Below are 17,412 nucleotides of genomic sequence, written 5' to 3' on the forward strand. Positions count from 1 at the left end.
CCACCCGCTGCTGACTTAGGGGACTCTCGGTGACGCTCCACCACATTCCGGAGGGTGTGGGTCGTCACTGCCTGTCTTTCCCCTGGGGAGTGGCCGGTAGAGCTGAACTGCTGACCCTTCAGTTAGCAGCCAGCTAGTATTACAAATTACACCACCAACACCTCCTGTGGCCAACTTGAGTAACTGACTTCTCTTTTATAAAAAAATATTCCCAAATTTTCAACAATGCTGTGTGGGGTGAATCTAGTAAAATTATTTAAAAAAGGGCATGTCTGCTTTTTCAAAGTGCTCTAAGGTAGTAAGTAAAAATAAAAAGAAACAGAAATAAAATCTTAAGTGTTGAAAGTCCTCCACTCGATGGGGTCTCCCCTCTCACCAGAACTGGTCTTCAAAGTCTCTCAGTTTCCTCTCTCTCAGTCACATTGCTCAAGTTCATTGTATTCTTCTAACCCCATCGCTTGGGAAAACAGAAGCTTTGCAGTGCAATGGCAAGAGAATGGGAAATATTTAAAAAATGAGGCTGTTAGAAGAAGCTCTCCTGGTTTATATTTACAGTGAGAGGTTCCAAGCTATGGCCAGTAATGGGACCACAAGCAGAACAGATGTTCCTAGGAAAGTCACAGCACCATTTCTATTACACATGTCTTTCTGGCAGCACCTGTTCTTTAGTTCGCGCTCCTTAAGTGTTTTGGTAATTGTTTGAATATTGCAATTTGCCATGTCCCAACAACTGTAGTAGTGTTTTGAAGCTGTGTAGAGATACAAACAAGGGTGAGAAAGTACATGGGTAAGTTCTGTACCTGCATTTGAACTCTCAACTCTACTACACAGAACTTAACCTATAGAAGTAGACACACGTGTACAAGAATGTACACTTGGATCTTGAAAGGGAAGTCAGATAAATGATAATACAGCTTTATATGGACTCTTCCATAAAAGAAAAGTCTCACTAAAGTCAATACAATTGAGAATGATAGACATGAAGCATCATATTGTTATTTTAGAGGGCAATTTGGTAACATTTACTAAGATGTGAAGGTGGCTTAGGATGGGCAATCTCCTCCTGTGCAATTTACTGCCTCTGAAAACCTGCTGAAGGGTCAGCTGTGAGTCAGATCCGACTTAACAGCACACAAAAGTGGTGTGTTAGGGAACTCTGATGGCAGAGTGGTGGGGAGTTGTGCTCAATCTAGTTGCTCAAATCTACCAGTGGCTCCTTAGAAGGAAGATGAGAAATCTCCTCCCTTAAGACTTAGAGCCTCTAGGAAAAAAAACAAAAACAAAAAAACCCAAAAAACAAAATCCCAAAACAACAACAAAAATTAAAAAAAAAAAATAAAAAGACTTAGGGCCTCAGAAGCCTGATGGAGGAGCAGTTATGAGTCAACTCTGACTTAATGGTAATGTTTTGAGAGTGGTGTAAGGGGTACACTAGCTGAACGGTTGTCCGTTTGAACCCAACAGCCAGTTCACAGGGGGAAAAAAGGGATCTGTCTCCTCGCATTAAAATTTACAGCCTCGGTAACTGGCGGGTCATCACGAGCAGGAATCTACTCAATGGTTGTGAGAAACTAAGATTTTAGCACACACCCTTTTTAACCCAGCAATTCCACTCAGGAATTTACCCTGTGATGTAATTTATAAGATAGTCACCATAGTATTATAAAAAACAGTAACAAACTGAAAAGCAGACCATTAATATTTTTAAAGTATTTCAAGAAATCATGATAGACTTCCAAACAATAGAATTCCATAGAAAAGGAATGGCAGAGTCCTGAAATAGTTGACATGAGTGAAGTTTTAAGCCATTGTGTTTAAAAACAAACATGATGCAGAAAGAACAGATAAAGTGGACGTCATTAAAATGAAAAATGTTTGTGCTTGAAAAGGTCTTATTAGGAAAGTAAAACAAAATCCCAACAGAATGAGAGAAAATATTTGCAAATCTTATATCTACAGATTTATACTCAGAGTATATAAAGAGCTCTTATAATGCAAACCACAACAACAAGAAGACAACCAAACTAAAAATGGGGCAGAGGAATTCAATAGACATTTCTAAAAAAATAGAAAATAAATTAAAAAATGCATGCAAGCTAGATGTGCCTGAGAAACTTTTATTTATGCTTGAGAACAAACAGTTCTAAGTTTATAACTGTCCCATTCTATTTCTTTAAAGGAATGACTTTAGATTAATTTCATAAAGCTTGCTCAAGTCATAGAGACGAGGTGAGATTGTCCCAGCTATGGAGGTACTTGCTAGAGTCATGAGATTAGTGCTACTGTTGTTATGTGCCACTGAGTCAACTGCTACTCAAGGTGACCTTCTGAACAACAGATCTGCACCCTGCTCTGTCCTGTGCCGTCCTCACCATCTCTGACATACTTATGACAAGGCTGTTGCTTTATGTAATAGTAATTAAATATTGGAACTTGAAAAGCATTATACTACCAGAATATTAAATAAGGATGCCTGATACTTTGGGAGAGATGAAAGCAGTTCTTTATAATTAGAAATTAAAAGAATTTACTGTGTGTTTGGCAATATTTCAAATATTTAGCATGTATTCACATGTCTACCAATCATATTTAGGATGGCATTTTCTCACTGAGGGGGCTCTGGAGTCTGGTGGTAAGAAGCTGTGCTGCATCCCAGAAGCGTGAAGTCTGAATCCACCAGTTGCTCTACAGGAGAAGGATGGGCAATCTCCTCCCATGCGATTTACTGCCTCTGAGAACTCTCTGGAGGGTCAGCTATAAGTTGGTTCTGACTTGACAGGAAACAACAACTTCTCACCAAAGCCAATATCAGGAGCAGCCAAATAAAAGCAGATTATACCAGAGTAGGAAATAGAGCATATAGAAGAAAAGGTTCTGCGGGACACGAGTGTTAGATACTTTTTTCTTTACTTGGAACACCCTGTTCACTCTCTTTCAATTCAGCTTAAGTCTATCAAATGGCAGTCCCCAACCCTCCTAGGCAGCCCAAAGTGTCCTCTTTGCTCTTCGTGACATTAGCAAGCGTAGCACTATCATCAATTTCCACCAAACTACATTTGACAAAGGAGCTCTGCTGGCCTAGCAGTAAGAAGCTGCTCTGCAAACTTGGACACACAGGGTTCGAATTCACCAGATACTCTGCAGGAGAAGGATGACCAATCTCCTTCTTTGTGGATAACTACCTCTGAACACCTGCTGGAGGGTCAGCTATGGGTTGTTCTGACTCAGTGGCATACAGCAACATTTGACATGCTTGACCGTTGGAGAGTCTGCCCAGGCTACCACTAAGTGCTAGCTGAATTAGCATCTAATATCTGTCTCTCTTCTAGATTTACTCTGCTCTCTCTAAGTGCCCTACTCTCAGAATTAAATGATCCCATTTTACAGCTTTGAGAGGAAAGTGTAATTGGAGAAGCAAGTGAGTGCGAGGCTTCTGAACTGAGGATGGACTCTGAATTCAGTGTGTGATTATGGCAGTGTGGCTGCCTCTGTCTCTCCCAGGCTGCCATCAACCAGAGCTGGAGGGGAATTGAGCTGCTTTAATGTTATGCCAGAAGATCTGTCTCTCAAGATCTGCTGCTGGCATGTCAAGCTGGAATTCTGGGACAAACGTTCATGCTGTCCCCACACAGTGGCTGCACAACCTGCCTTAACAAAGCAACAGCTGTGAGGGTGCTGCAGGGCTGAGAGAGGGCTTTGTCCTACTGGACACAGGGCCACTCTGAGTCAGAGCTGACTCAACGCCATCCAGCAACAACAATGTTCACGAGCAGGAAGAGAACGACTGACGATTTCTGCTAGGAATTTTATTTATTTATTTTTTCTGTGAATTTTAAAAGATCAAAAATGCAAGATTAAGAAACAATGAGATTTGAGCGCTCGGGGGATAAAAGTAAGGTTTCTTCCTTTTTCTCTCCATCTCTGCCACTAAATATTTCTAAATAAGAAATTAAGGTGGAGAGGCCTAGTTGGTGGCAAGTCAAAGACCAGAGGTCCTAATTGCCATGCCAGTACTCCTTACATAAACACTGCCTTCGTTGGCTCATTTAGAAATATGCATTGTAGTAAGAGTTTAATAAGTAACAGGAGATAAAGCTGATCAAGGTGAAGGACCAAATTGTCTGTGCTTATACATAACCGGTATTCTAAGAGCCTTACTGAGCTTTCTACATCAAGAAGGAATTAATAGAGTCTTTGAACCAAGACAATGAACTATTGTACAGACTCAAAGGACCTCCCATGGAGGACTTGACATTTAAGTGCCATCCTGGGCACTGATAACAAGACGTCAGATACTCCTAGTGGGTTTGTTGGAAGTTGCTAGCTTGGTTACCCTCTGTGACAGAACTGCCTCGTAGGGTTTCCTAAGCTGCCAGCTTTCTGGGTAGTTGGACAGGATGATTTGAATGTGTTTTTACTTGTTGGAGGATCTTCTCTTAGAGGGAAGTAGGGAATCTTCTGTTAGTAGGGAAATGAATCCTTCTATCAAGTTTTGCTGAGCCTGTAGGTCTCTCAAGCTTTCTGTTGAGTCTCCCTATCACGTTTTCCACATTCTTGATGCCTATCCTGGGAGGGGTTTGTGGTAGAGACAGAATATTGCAAACAACCCTGAGGGAAGTTTTTACTTTTATCTCTTTCAAATCTGTGTTTGAAAGTTCTACCTAGTACACTGCCACTCTGATACATATGCTGATCTATCTCAAAAACACACTCTATCAAGATGTGTGGTTAGTTTATTTCCCTGGCCAACATTTCCATAGGATATATGGAGGTGGAGATGCCATACTTTAATAATTCTGGAACAGAGAGGGAGGACTTACGGAGGGGAGTTAGGACTTCTGGATACTGGCACTCTTTGCAAGCTCACCCCACTCACAAGTGCCTAATTATTTAGAGTCACTGGGCCTTGGTACCTACTGTTGCTTCTTCTGAAACACCCGTCTCTTAGACCTATTTGCCTTTTGATCTCAGTTTAAGTGCCCTCAGACTCTATATGTACTCAGAAAACCCTCATTGCCTTCCAATTGGAACCAACTCACAGCTGACGCTCCAGTGTGTTTCCGAGGCTGTAAATCAGAGGAGAGAAGATTACACACCTTTCCTTCTCAGAGCCACTGGTGGACTGGAATTGCCAGAGAGGAACACCGTTTAGGTCTACAGCACAAATCCCTACAGACTCTGCCAGGAGCGCTCCCTTCCACACGTACTAGGTACTGGGATATCCAGTGTGCACTTATAAGGTCATTTGAGACCGAAGAGTAGACCTCTGTCATCATGTTAACTGTCCACTTGTTCCTGCTCTCTAGCTCTGCAGCCCTTGTGTCTAGCCTACTCTCACTAACTGGGGAGGTGGCACAATGCAGCCGTTAAGAGCACAAATTTTGTAGCTGGGTGGATTGCCAAATTCAAGTCTTGAATTGATTACTTGACCTGTGTCTGTTGCTTAATCTGAGCTGCAGTTTCCTCAATCATCAAGTGAGAGTGAAAGACCACACTAAGAAGTAGCTGGGAAGCACTAAGGAAACCCTGTCATGGGAAGCACTACTGAATGATAGCTGTTACTTGCTATCACAAGTTTAACGACAGTTGTTAGTTGTGAGGTAGTCAAGTCGGAAATGACCCATAGCTGACCCTCCAGCAGGTTTTCTGAGGCACTAATTTCATGAGAGGAGACTGCCTGTCTTTCTCTTATGGAGCAGCTGATGGTTTCAATCCAAGGGCCTTTGGGTTGGCAGTACAACTCCTTCCCACTAGACCACCAGAGCTCCCTAATGACAAACGCTATTCTTGTGTATCAATCATCAAAGTAGAAACCAACTCATAGCATACCCTCCAGGGGATTTTCAGAGCCAGTTAATTGCATAGGAGAATCGCAGGTTTGCAGCACAACTTCTTGCCACTAGGCCATCAGAGCGCTCTTAGGCAGATACAATTAGTTTTCTGCTCTTATCACTCCATTACGTTGAGGAAGGAGGAAGTCCTTACCAGCTTTGACATAGATACAGGTGTTCAAATTATGTATACAAGTGGTGTTCTTGTTGCATGGACCACTTATTGCAAAACAGCTGTAGCACCGCAAACTGTAACCTAGAACCAGAAAGAAAGCTCATTAGGACTTGTTAGAAGAGGGGCAGCAGTAGAAAGCTTCTATCTCCAGTAGTAGAAAGTTATGGTTGGCAACCCCTGGGGTCTCCTCTGATCTCACACAATCTTGCAATGGAGAGACTTTACTAAGCTTATATTGTGGTTCCAGCAACATATTATTCACCTTGACAAAAATGCCTCATTTCCCACTTGATATAAGGAAATAGTCTACATTTTGGGGACTCAGTGATGTGTCTGGACTCTGAAAGTTGGGAGCTCTTGTTTTGGTTGAAGGTTGTGCGAAATGTTTGGTGTTTTTCTGTTTTTTGGTTGTTTTTTTTTAAAAATTTAATCCTCTTGTTCAGGGTCAATGAGACCCCGTGGAAGGCCCTTGTATTTAAAAGTTGGTTGGGCCCTCAGGCCTGTGGCCCTCAGTCCTCATGTTATTATGTTTTGGAGGAACATTCTTCTAAGTTGTACAGTAATCTTCTGTCAATTGGCTGCATTGAGGTAATCTGGGTTTGCTATGAGGCTGAACTTTGTGACACTGGGGGTCAAATGCCCTAACAGCTGCCCACGGTGAAGAGTGTTCTGTGGAGCTCCCAGGTTAAGACTGGTTTGGAAGCAGGAGTGGCATCCACTTTCTAAACCACATTCCTCTGGAAACTATGAATTTGGAGAAACAACAATAGTTATAGAAAGGCATCAGCTTTTTTGTTCAAATGGTTGTAACGAGTTGTGCTTGATTTGATAGCAATCAACAACAACATGAGGAAACAGAATTTCTTCATTTCAAAATGCACCTAAATGAGCAACTGAAGAGTGTCCTCTCAAATTCCAGTGCTGTTGTTTTTGCTGACGTACGAATTGTCTCCTATCCATAGCAACACTATGCATATTGAAACTGTCTAATTCTGTGCCATTCTCACAATCTCTGCTGTGCATGGGTCCACCATTATATAGTCGCTGTGTCAATTCATCACACTGAAAGTCGTCTTCTCCTTCTCTGCCCCTCTACCTTTCCAAGCATGATGTCAGTTTCTAGGGAAACTGTCTCACTACCCTTACCTCTAAGGAGCATTCTGGTCGCACTTCTTCCAAGATAGATCTGTTTCTTGTTCTTTTGGCAGTCGACAGGATATTCAGCACTTTCTGACAAAACTAGAACTAAGTGGCATTACTCACTCCACCAGTCTTCCTTATTCACTGTCCAACTGTCAGAAGCACAGGATGTAAACAAAATAAGGCAGCCTGGCTCAGGTGCACCTCACTCTTTAAATGATCATTCATGCTCTTTAGCACATTAAAGAGGTCCTTGACAGTTGATTTGCCAAATGCATCATATCTTTTGATTGCGTGGCTGCTACTATCAGGGGTATGGATTGCAAAGCCAAGTAAAATTTTAAATCTTCAATAGGAAGTGTAATGATATAGAAAAAGGAAACTATCCAGAGGAGCAATTAACAGAATATTATAAATGCTGTTTGAGAGAGGACTATGCCCAAGGACTGAAATCAGTGTTTGGTAGTTCCTCTCTGTTCTTGGTCTCACATGCTTTAGGCATAATGTTAGAAAAGAGACATCGATGCTTGGAAAGGTGTGGAGTCGGCCAGAGAGAGGAGCACCCTCAGCGACATGGACTGGCCCTGTGACACAGCAAGTGTATCAGAGATGATGAAGACTGCAGAGACTAGGACAGGACTCAGCTCTGCTGTTCACAGGGTCCTATGAACTGTACTTGAATTGACAGCACCTAACAACATCTGTGTTAAAAAAGACATTTTCAAGGGAGCTTTGGTGCCCTCATGGCAAGAAGCTACACTGCAATCCCAGAGGTACACTGTTTGAATCCACCAGACACTCTGCTGGAGAAGGGGCAATCTCCTCCTGTACCTTTCAGATCTGATTTGACGGTACGCACACACAAAAGTGATAAAATAAATGAAATTTTTTTTAAAAAGACATTTTCAAAGATGAGTATCTGAAAACCTCCTTATAAATCAGCAAAACCAATTAATTTGATGATTGAGAATGTGAACTTTGAACCACCATAAGTAAAATCTTTTTTTAAAAAATATTTTTTTTATTGGGAAAAACATACTGGGGGTACAAGGAGGTGAGGGTTGGGGGCAGAAGGGTGAGGATGGGCCAGCATAAGTAAAATCTTATCCCTCACAAAAGAATTCCATTCTCATGAGTAGACCTGTATTACAAACAGTTGTATTCAATTATTAAATTTTACATTTCATCAGTTATAAGTGTGACAAAACTATGAGATATCTAGAATAGATAATGGATGAAGATCAAAGTTTATTAGTGATTATCAAGGGTAGGAAGGAGACAGACACGTGGAATCATTGTTTTAGTCACGCATACTGTTTATTCTGACAACAGATGCTGTTGATGGTTACACAAGACAATCTATTTGATGTACTGGAATTGCACATGTGGAAATAAATACATACATTTATACATACACATATATATACACACACACTCACTCTTATATTTTTAAGAATTTGTGGATAAGTGGTGTTTTTTATTTCGATTTATATAAGTATTTAAATGACATCCCTGATTTTGCCTGTAAAGGTTAAAACATACACTGTGTGATCGATGGCATCAGGTGCCAATCACTGTAGTCTGTTCTCTGGTCTCTACTGTTGGGTTCTACAGAGGAGTAAAACCAATAAAGTGTATAGATATATAAGAAGTTTATTTCAAGAAAATGTCTTCTGCCATTGTGGAGGCTGGCAACTTCTAAATCTATGGGTCAGACGTCAGGGTGAAAGCTTCTTGTGACTCACATGATTGCTGGGACTGATAAATTCAGTGGTGGCTCAAGGGGCAGCAGGAACTATCAAATTCCATAATCTGTAGGACAGATGGCAGGCTGTGGGTCTAGGAACCAGAGGTCAGATGAGGAGGAGTCATGTGCAGGTTGAAGAGAAGGTAAGCTTTGCCAGAACAACCGTACATATTGGATGTAGGTCACAGCCTACACCACCTTCTCTTTTAACTAACTGACTGCTTACATCAGATCACAAAAGGAAGAGTGCTTACACAATGCTACTAGCACATCAACAATCATGCCTAGCCAAGTTGACACCTCATCTTGATGTGGCCACATTCAGTAGGGTACACACCTATCTACAAAAACATAGTCACAAAAATAAATGCACAGTTTAAACTCATGTGGGTGGATATGACCCATGAAACAGACAAACAGGACCTCCACAAGAAAAAGACTGATAACCCAATTACAAAATGGGCAAAAGACATGGAAAAACTTTTCACAGAGAAAGACATTTGGATGGTGAACCAACACATGAAGAAATGCTCAAAATCACTGGCAAATCAAAATCATAATGAGAGACCATCTCGCCCCAGTAGCAGCGGCAAAGTTTAACAGGACAGTAAGCAATAAATGTTGCAGAGGATGTGGAGAGACTGACCTCTCACACAATGTTGGAGAGATTGTAAAATGGTACAACTACTCTGGAAGGAAGTTTGGCATGTCCTTAAAAAACCGAACAGATATTCCATATGACCCTGCTATTCCATTGTGAGGAATATACCCCGAGGAAAACAGAATTGAGACGCAAATGGAGATTTGTACTTTGATGTTCATTATTAACAACAGCAAACACATGGAAACAGCCCAAATGTCCATCAACAAACAAGTGGGTTGAGAAACTGAGGTACATTCACACAATGGATTACCATGCAGCACTCAGGAACAACAATTTTAAAAAATATTACATAACATGGGAAACACTAGAGAGCATTATGCTGAGTGAACTAAGTCAGGTGCATAAGAACAAACACTGAATAAGGCCATTATTAAAAGGATGACTAGTAAGATGTATATGGATCTTCCCTCTATATTCAAAGAGGGAAGGGGAAGGGTTGGGGGCGGGGAGGGAAATCATTGGGTTGCAGAGTGTGCTTGGCAGAGGAAAGTGGGGAAGGAATTAGGAAAGATCCAGTGGGGATCCAAAGAAGACAGGGTGAAGCAGGTTTAATCGCACTACCTCTTATGGCATGCTTGTCAAGATCTAATTAGGGAAAACACTGCTTTTGTGCAGAGAGCTTATCAAGGGTAGTGGTTAAATTTCACACTTGCCTCTGTTTCAAGATGAAAAGACACTGAAAGTTCTGATGCATCAGCAAAAAAATGCCTTCCCTCCTCTTGTCTGGTTGTCTCAAACAGGTGTCCCACATACCTTGTAGCTCCTCAGAATGCCATTCTGCACCTTGTTTGGTGAGGCACCCCCTTGGATGCCCCATCTGCCTCCATCCTCAACATGCCTGGGCCTGCCTCTGTGCTTGCTATGTTTAGGGAAGGACACTAGGAGCAAGAGATACTGCTCAGTGGTGCCCACAACCCCCAACCGTCAAATGAGGCTCAGGGCACATGCCTACCTGCCATAACTTAGGTATTTAGATGAAATACGTAATCAAAAAGCTTGACAGTGTGCCTGCTGCATGAGCTATACCTGCTAATATATAGTTTATAGTTTATAGTTTGGTTTTATGGTTCATTGCATAGCTAATTTTTCTTCTTCCTCTCCAGCCACTTTCCCCTCAAAAAAAGGAAGTCATCAAAATGTGCCAACGTGACAGGCAGCAAATAACATTTTGAGACTTAAGGTGAAACACTAAGTATGGGTGTTTCTATGGAGGCAAGACCAGGGAGTAGGTCATTAGACCTAGCAGCCCAGGGAAAGATGGCCTGGGAGAGAGTGAAGGGCAGACTCTGATGCCAGACTACGGTCCTGCTTCTATTTCAGTCTCTTTGGACCTCAATTTTCTCATGTGTAAAATAGGGATAAAAACGGTACCTACTTTGTATATGTTCAATTAAATTAATTTTTTTTAAAAAAAGAGTACCTAAACTGTAGAGTCAAGAGAAGTAATAAATAAGACATGTAAAAGGCTTACCATAGTGGGTGATGCTTAAGTACTATAAGCATTAGCTGCAGCTGCTGTTACTATGTTATTGTTGTTATGTGCCGAGTCACTTGCGACTCATAGTGACCCTATGTACAACAGCCCTAAACCCTGTTCTATGCTGTGCCAATCTCATTGTCTCTGACACACCCATCCCGATTACCCCAGTCACTGAATCAATTCACCTCATAGAGGGTCTTCTCCTTCTGCACCGTCCTTCCACCCTCCCAAGCATGATGTCCCTCTCCAAGGACCTCTCCCTCCTTACAACATGTTCAAAGTATGTCAGACGAAGCCTCAAAATCCTTACCTCCAAGGAGCAGCCTGGTCTAACCTTCTCTAGGATGAATCTGTTTGTTTTCTTGGCAGTCCAGGGTACATTCAATACTCTCCTCCAGCACCACAGCTCAAAGGCATCAATTCTCCTTCTATTCTCCTTAGTCATTGTCCAACTCTCTGAAGCATAACAAGTGATTGTAAAGACCATAGCCTGTATCAGATGCACCTTAGTCTCCAGAGTGACACCATTGCTCTTCAGTACCCTGGAGAGGTCCCTAACAGCAGACTTTCCCATTGCAATACGTTTTTTTATTTCCTGGCTACTGGTGCCAAGAGTATTGACTGTGGAGCCAAGCAGACTAAAGTTGTTAACAATCTCAATCTCTTCACCATCCATCCTGATGCTACCAATTGGTCCAGTGGTGAGAATCTTTGTCTTCTTGACATTGAGCTTCAATCCATATGGAAGGCTGCAGTCCTTTACCCTCTGCAGCAAGCATTTCAGGTCCTCCTCAGTTTCAGCAAGCAGCTTTGTGTCTTCTGAATAACGCAGATTGTTAATAGATCTTCCACCAATCCTGACACCATGCTTCTCCTCACAGAGCCCGGCCTCTCGGATAATCTGTTCTGCATACAGGTTGAAAAGGTATGGAGATAGAACACAGCCCTGGCGTACGGCTTTCCCAATTTTGAACCATGTAGTGTTTCCTTGCTCTGTTCTGACGACTGCCTCTTGGTCCAAGTATAGGTTTCACATTAGAATGATTCCCATTCTTCTCAGAGTCAGCCACAGTTTGTTATGATCCACACAGTCAAATGCCTTTGCATCATCAGTGAAACACAGATAGACATTCTTCTGGTATTCGCTGCTTTCAGCCAAGATCCATCTAACATCAGCTACAATATCCCTAGTACCAGGACCCCTTCTAAACCCAGCCTGGACTTCTGGAAGTTCTCTGCTGATGTGCTGTTCTAGTCGTTTTTAGATAATCTTCAGTAGAATCTTGCTTGCGTGTGAAATCAATGATATTGTTCTATAGTTTCCACACTGTTGGGTCATCCTTCTTCGGAATGGGAACAAATATAGATCTCTTCCAGTCAGTTGGTCAAGTGGTTGTTCTCCAGATTTCTTGGCAAAACTTGGTGAGCACGTCTAGGGCAGCATCTGTTAGTTGAAATATGTCAATTGGTATACCATCTATTCCGGGGGCCTTATTTTTTCTATTTCCTTCAAAGCAGTTTGAACTACTTCCTTCATCACCATAGGCTCTTGCTCATATGTAATTTCATTAAATTCTTCTGTGTCTGCCAGTTCCTTTTGATACACTGACTCAGTATATTGTTTCCATCTTCTTTTAATACTTTCTGTATCATTTAATATTCTGCCTAAAGCATCCTTGATTATAGCAACTCGAGGTTTAAATTTGTATAGTATATATATATATCATATACACAGTATATGAGTGTTATGTGTATACACATACACACACACACACACACACACACTCTACTTTATCAGTGTTATCACTATAACGTAGTAGAGGTCAAGGAAAGAAGCAGAGTTTAGAAGCCTCTGAGTAAGCTGGACCCCGAATGGGCTTGTGTAGCACTCTACAGGTGGCACCAATTGGTATTCCTAAAAGTCTATGATGAGAGGGGTAAAACTCTACAAGAAAAAAAAAAAGGGAGCCCTGTAACACAAGATGGATAGTAACTCAGGAAAGAGTCCCATAGAGGAAAAGGCTGTCACAAAGCTCCTGCTTTATCTTGTTAGGTGCCATCAAATCACCTCAGCTAACAGAGCTACTCAGCTGTAGTCCTGTAGACTGAAGAAGGAAGTGCTGTCCCCATCTTCACAACTGCTGCTGTGTTCAAGCACAATGTTGGAGTCACTGTGCCAATTCACCTTGTCTCTCTCTTTTCCTATTTTTTGAGGACTCTCTTCTCAGCTATCTGGGTTCCTCTATTGTTTATTTTTTATGGGTATTTTAGAACTTATTCCATATACATGTTTCCTCTTCTCTTTACCTAATGGTTTGGGGAGGAGGGGGGTTTTGTAAAGTATAAAAGATGCTTCATTCATGCTTTGAGTTTTACAATAACAGGTATATTCTACTACATGTTAGAATGTTTCCTCATTGCTCCTAGACTACTTTTGGACTCAATTTCTCTTTCACTTTAATTAAAGACACCATCCATTGATGACTAGTAGGATTATCTCTGTATTTGCAGGTCTTCTTGCATACATGTGATTAATTGTTCAGAACAGTAAGAGAATATGGATGCAAGAAAGAAATCAAGTGGAGACACAAACTGCCTTAGCAGCCCTGCCATGGATCTGCCAATTCTTTTGCATCAGAAAGTCGATTTTTCTGGTCATTTCCATGTTGTAGATCCTTCAGCAGGTCTCATAGCTTTCCCACTGTCACTTGCAGTACGGCTTCTCATAGTACCACCTTCGCTTAATGTCTTCAATGAGCCCGTCCATGCTGAGGATTCTGTTCCTGTATGCACCTTCCACGTTGCCGTCCTGTACCATCACAGTCCTGGCAATGCACTGCAGATGTCTTGCCATGATCTTGCATTTAAGTCTTCACTCTGCTGACAGCCAAGTGCACCTTCCTTTCTTAGTCCCAGCACTTCACCCCAAGTACTCAGGCCTCTCTCAATTAAAAAAAAGTCTACTGTTCATTTTTGACCACTTCCTTTTTGTGGGGAGACTCTGGGAGTTGGCTATTATACCTTCCGTATCCTGTGTGGAAGCCTCTGGTCCTGGGCTCTAGCTCTACCCTCCAGGTCCTCTAGAACAGAAGCTCTGTTCCCTTGCCTTTAGGCTGCTCGGTTCTCCTAGTGCATCTGAGTGGTGATCCCAACCCCTCAGTCCTATAGGCTGATTCTTGTGTCCCTTCAGTATGAAAGTCCTGCACCCTCAGCTCTGGGTGGTGGAGACTTTGGCATGTGTAATGAAAGCCCTACACTCCTGAACCAAGTTGGTGAAAAATATACATTGGCAAATATCCAACTCGAAACCATGAAGGCTGTGTCCCCACCCTCTCAAGCCAAGAGACCAAGACCCCCACCCCTGCTGAAACCAATTTACTTCCAGTGTTCCTTCCAGAAGTTCTGCCAATCTCCAAACTGCTTACAGGGCAGTCTTTGGAGAACAAGAGATGTAGCGCCTTTGGTTTCTTTCCTGTCTGTGGAATTATTTCCTTTAGTTACTTCAGTCTAAACAGATGAGTTTTCTATGGTGATAATTGTTAAATCCACTAATCCCAGGCTTAATCTTGTTAATAAAGAATGATTGTCCTTGATGAGCATTCTTGAACACATGCCTTTAGCTATATAAATGAATGTCCCAGATTTTTTCCTTATTGTTATAAATTTTAATGAAAGTTTACAGAGACTTAGGGTTTCCAGTCATTCATTGTTGCACTTTTCTACCTGCCCACCCTCTCCCCCAAATGTCTTAGATTTTTTCCAATTTTCTCACTTTTAAAAATTTTTCTACTCGTTTATTTACAAACTTAAAATAGAAATTTGAACAAAATCTTTCAATTTCCCTTACCCCTCCCCCCATCAAATTGTACAACTCAGATTAAACCCTCCTTCCCCCTGTACATCCACATCCCTCTGCTTCCAGCCTCTCCCACCCCTCTTGGATACTTATACTCATTCTACAATAGTGTTTTCTTGTTCTGTTCTTAGTCTGCCTCCTGGTTCAAGTATAGGTTTCGCATAAGCACAATCAAGTGTTCTGGGATTTCCATTCTTCTCAAAATCAGCCATTGTTTGTTGTGATCCACCCAGTCAAATGCTTTTGCATAGTAAGTAAAACACAGATAAACATCAACAAACAGATTCATCCTGGTAAGGGTTAAACTGGGCAGATCCTTGGAGGCAAGGATTCTGAGGTCCCGTCTAACATACTTTGGACATGTTGTGAGGAGAGACCAGTCCTTGGAGAAGGACATCATGCTTGGGAGGGTGGAGGGACGGCGCAGGAGGGGAAGGCCCTCTATGAGGTGGATTGATTCAGTGACTGGGATAATCGGGATGAGAGTGTCAGAGACAGTGCAATTGGCACAGGACAGAGAGTTTAGGGCTGTTGTACATAGGGTCGCTATAAGTCGCAAGCAACTGTACTGCACATAACAACAACAAGAGATTCCTCAGGTATTTCCTGCTTTCAGCGAGGGTCCATCTAACATTAACAATAATATTGTTCATACCATGGACTCTTTTTTTCCTTTTTTTATTATTAATTTCAATGAAAATTTAGAGACTTTGGATTTCCATTCATTCATTGTTGCACTAGTCTGTCCTCCAAACCATCCTCCCTAATACACTACCCTCTTGGAAAAGTAAAAGAAAAATTCTTTCATTGTTTTACAATCCCACCCAACAGGTCCACTCCACTTTGTAGCCTTTGCTCTGGACTCCTGTCATAACAAAAACACCTAATCACATATCTCTTCTAAACAGTTTTCTCCCTCATCTGTTTCAATGCAACATACATTATTGAACCCATCTTTCTCAGTCTCCCCAAGACCCCGATGTCAGTCCTGTTATACAGCCGTGGCACCATGCAGTATTTGCCCTTTTGTGATTGAGATACTTCACTCAGCATAATATCCTCCAGGGTCACCCATTTTGCATAACATTTCATGACTTCCTTGTTTTTCAATGCAGCATAGTATTCCATTCACACAGCTTCTCTATCTATTTGTTTGTTGATGGGCACTTAGTTTGTATCAAACTCCTTGCTATTGTGAACAAAGCCACAATAAACATGGGTGTGCATATGTCGCTTGGATGTCAGTTATGGTCTCTTTGGGGTATACTCCCAGTGGTGGAAATGCTGGGTCAAATGGTATCTCTATTTACAATTTTTTGAGAAAGTGCCATACTATCTTCCATAGTGGTTGCACCCTTTTACACTTCCACCAACCGTGAATAAGGGTTCCAGTGTCTCCACAACCTCACCAGCATTTGTTGCTTGCTGTTCTGCTAAATTTTGCTGTTCTGACTGGGGTGAGATGATATCTTGTAGCTCTTTAGATTTGCATCTCTCTTAGAGCTCGGGGTTTTGAACATTTCTTCATGTGCTTGTTAGCCATCTGAATGTCTTTTTTGGTGAAGTGTCTGTTCATATCACATCTGTTACTATTGGATTATTTACCTTTATCTTGTTGTGATGGAATTTCCTAGATTTTAAAGTTCTGTTATTATTTTGCATAGTTCAAAATGTTTCACTTTTTTGTTGGGTTTGGTTTTGGGGGGTTTTTTTGGGTTTTTTTTTTTCATTTTTTCCTCTCACATTTTACTGTGAGTAGAAAGAAAAAGCAGCCATGTGGCTCCTTAAAGAGCAGTGGCAAACTCTCCTCAGCCAAATATTCAAATTCATCACTTAAAAGTTTCACCTAACATTTAAACTTAATTCAAACAAGTGCTTCCTCCATTGTCCAATCCATGCTCATCATCATATCCTTCGCAGGCATCATCAGAAGCACACTGAACATCCATATTTCCAGCACTTCCTCTATAGCTCTCTTCATCCTTCTGAGCTTTCACTAACATTTCCTGTGACATCTATAATTATGCCAACAGTCTCTCCAAGCTTTCTGGGCTTTTACCACTAGGTACTTTAAACTCTTTCAGCCTCTACCCATTACCTAATTTCAAAATTGCTTCCACATAGTAGGTATCTGTTAGAGCCCACAACTTCTCGGTATCAAATTCTGTCTTAGCTATCTAGTGCTGATACTAAATAAATACTATAAGTCACAGAATGCCCTATTTTTTTTCATGGTTTTTTCACACAGGTTAGAAGTCTAAATTCAAGGAACTGAGTGTAGGGGAATGTTCGAGACCTCTCTCTGCAGGCTCTGGGGGTGGATCCTTGTCTCGTCAGTATTCTTCCTAGTTCCCTGGAGATCGCCACACAGTGTGCCAACAATTCTCCCATATTTCTATTTCCTTCTTTGCTTGTTGCAGTGTTAGCTTAAAAGTTGCCTTTTCAAGCCATTACGTTAGCCCCCTTTAGTCTCCAGCTACCTGAACTGTATACACATGGTCTTAGAAATCAACAGCCTT

At 41.6% G+C, this 17,412-nt stretch overlaps 1 pseudogene; it reads right to left on the minus strand.

Annotated features, from left to right (window-relative positions):
- Window positions 1-13,634: 13,634 nt before the first annotated feature.
- On the minus strand, window positions 13,635-13,891 carry LOC102849430 (annotated as a pseudogene).
- Between the last annotated feature and the right edge of the window lie 3,521 nt (window positions 13,892-17,412).

The sequence above is a fragment of the Elephantulus edwardii genome, unplaced genomic scaffold (assembly GCF_000299155.1).
Source record: "Elephantulus edwardii isolate Elephantulus edwardi_28Jun2011 unplaced genomic scaffold, EleEdw1.0 scaffold00029, whole genome shotgun sequence".
In the NCBI taxonomy this organism is placed as follows: Eukaryota; Metazoa; Chordata; class Mammalia; order Macroscelidea; family Macroscelididae; genus Elephantulus; species Elephantulus edwardii.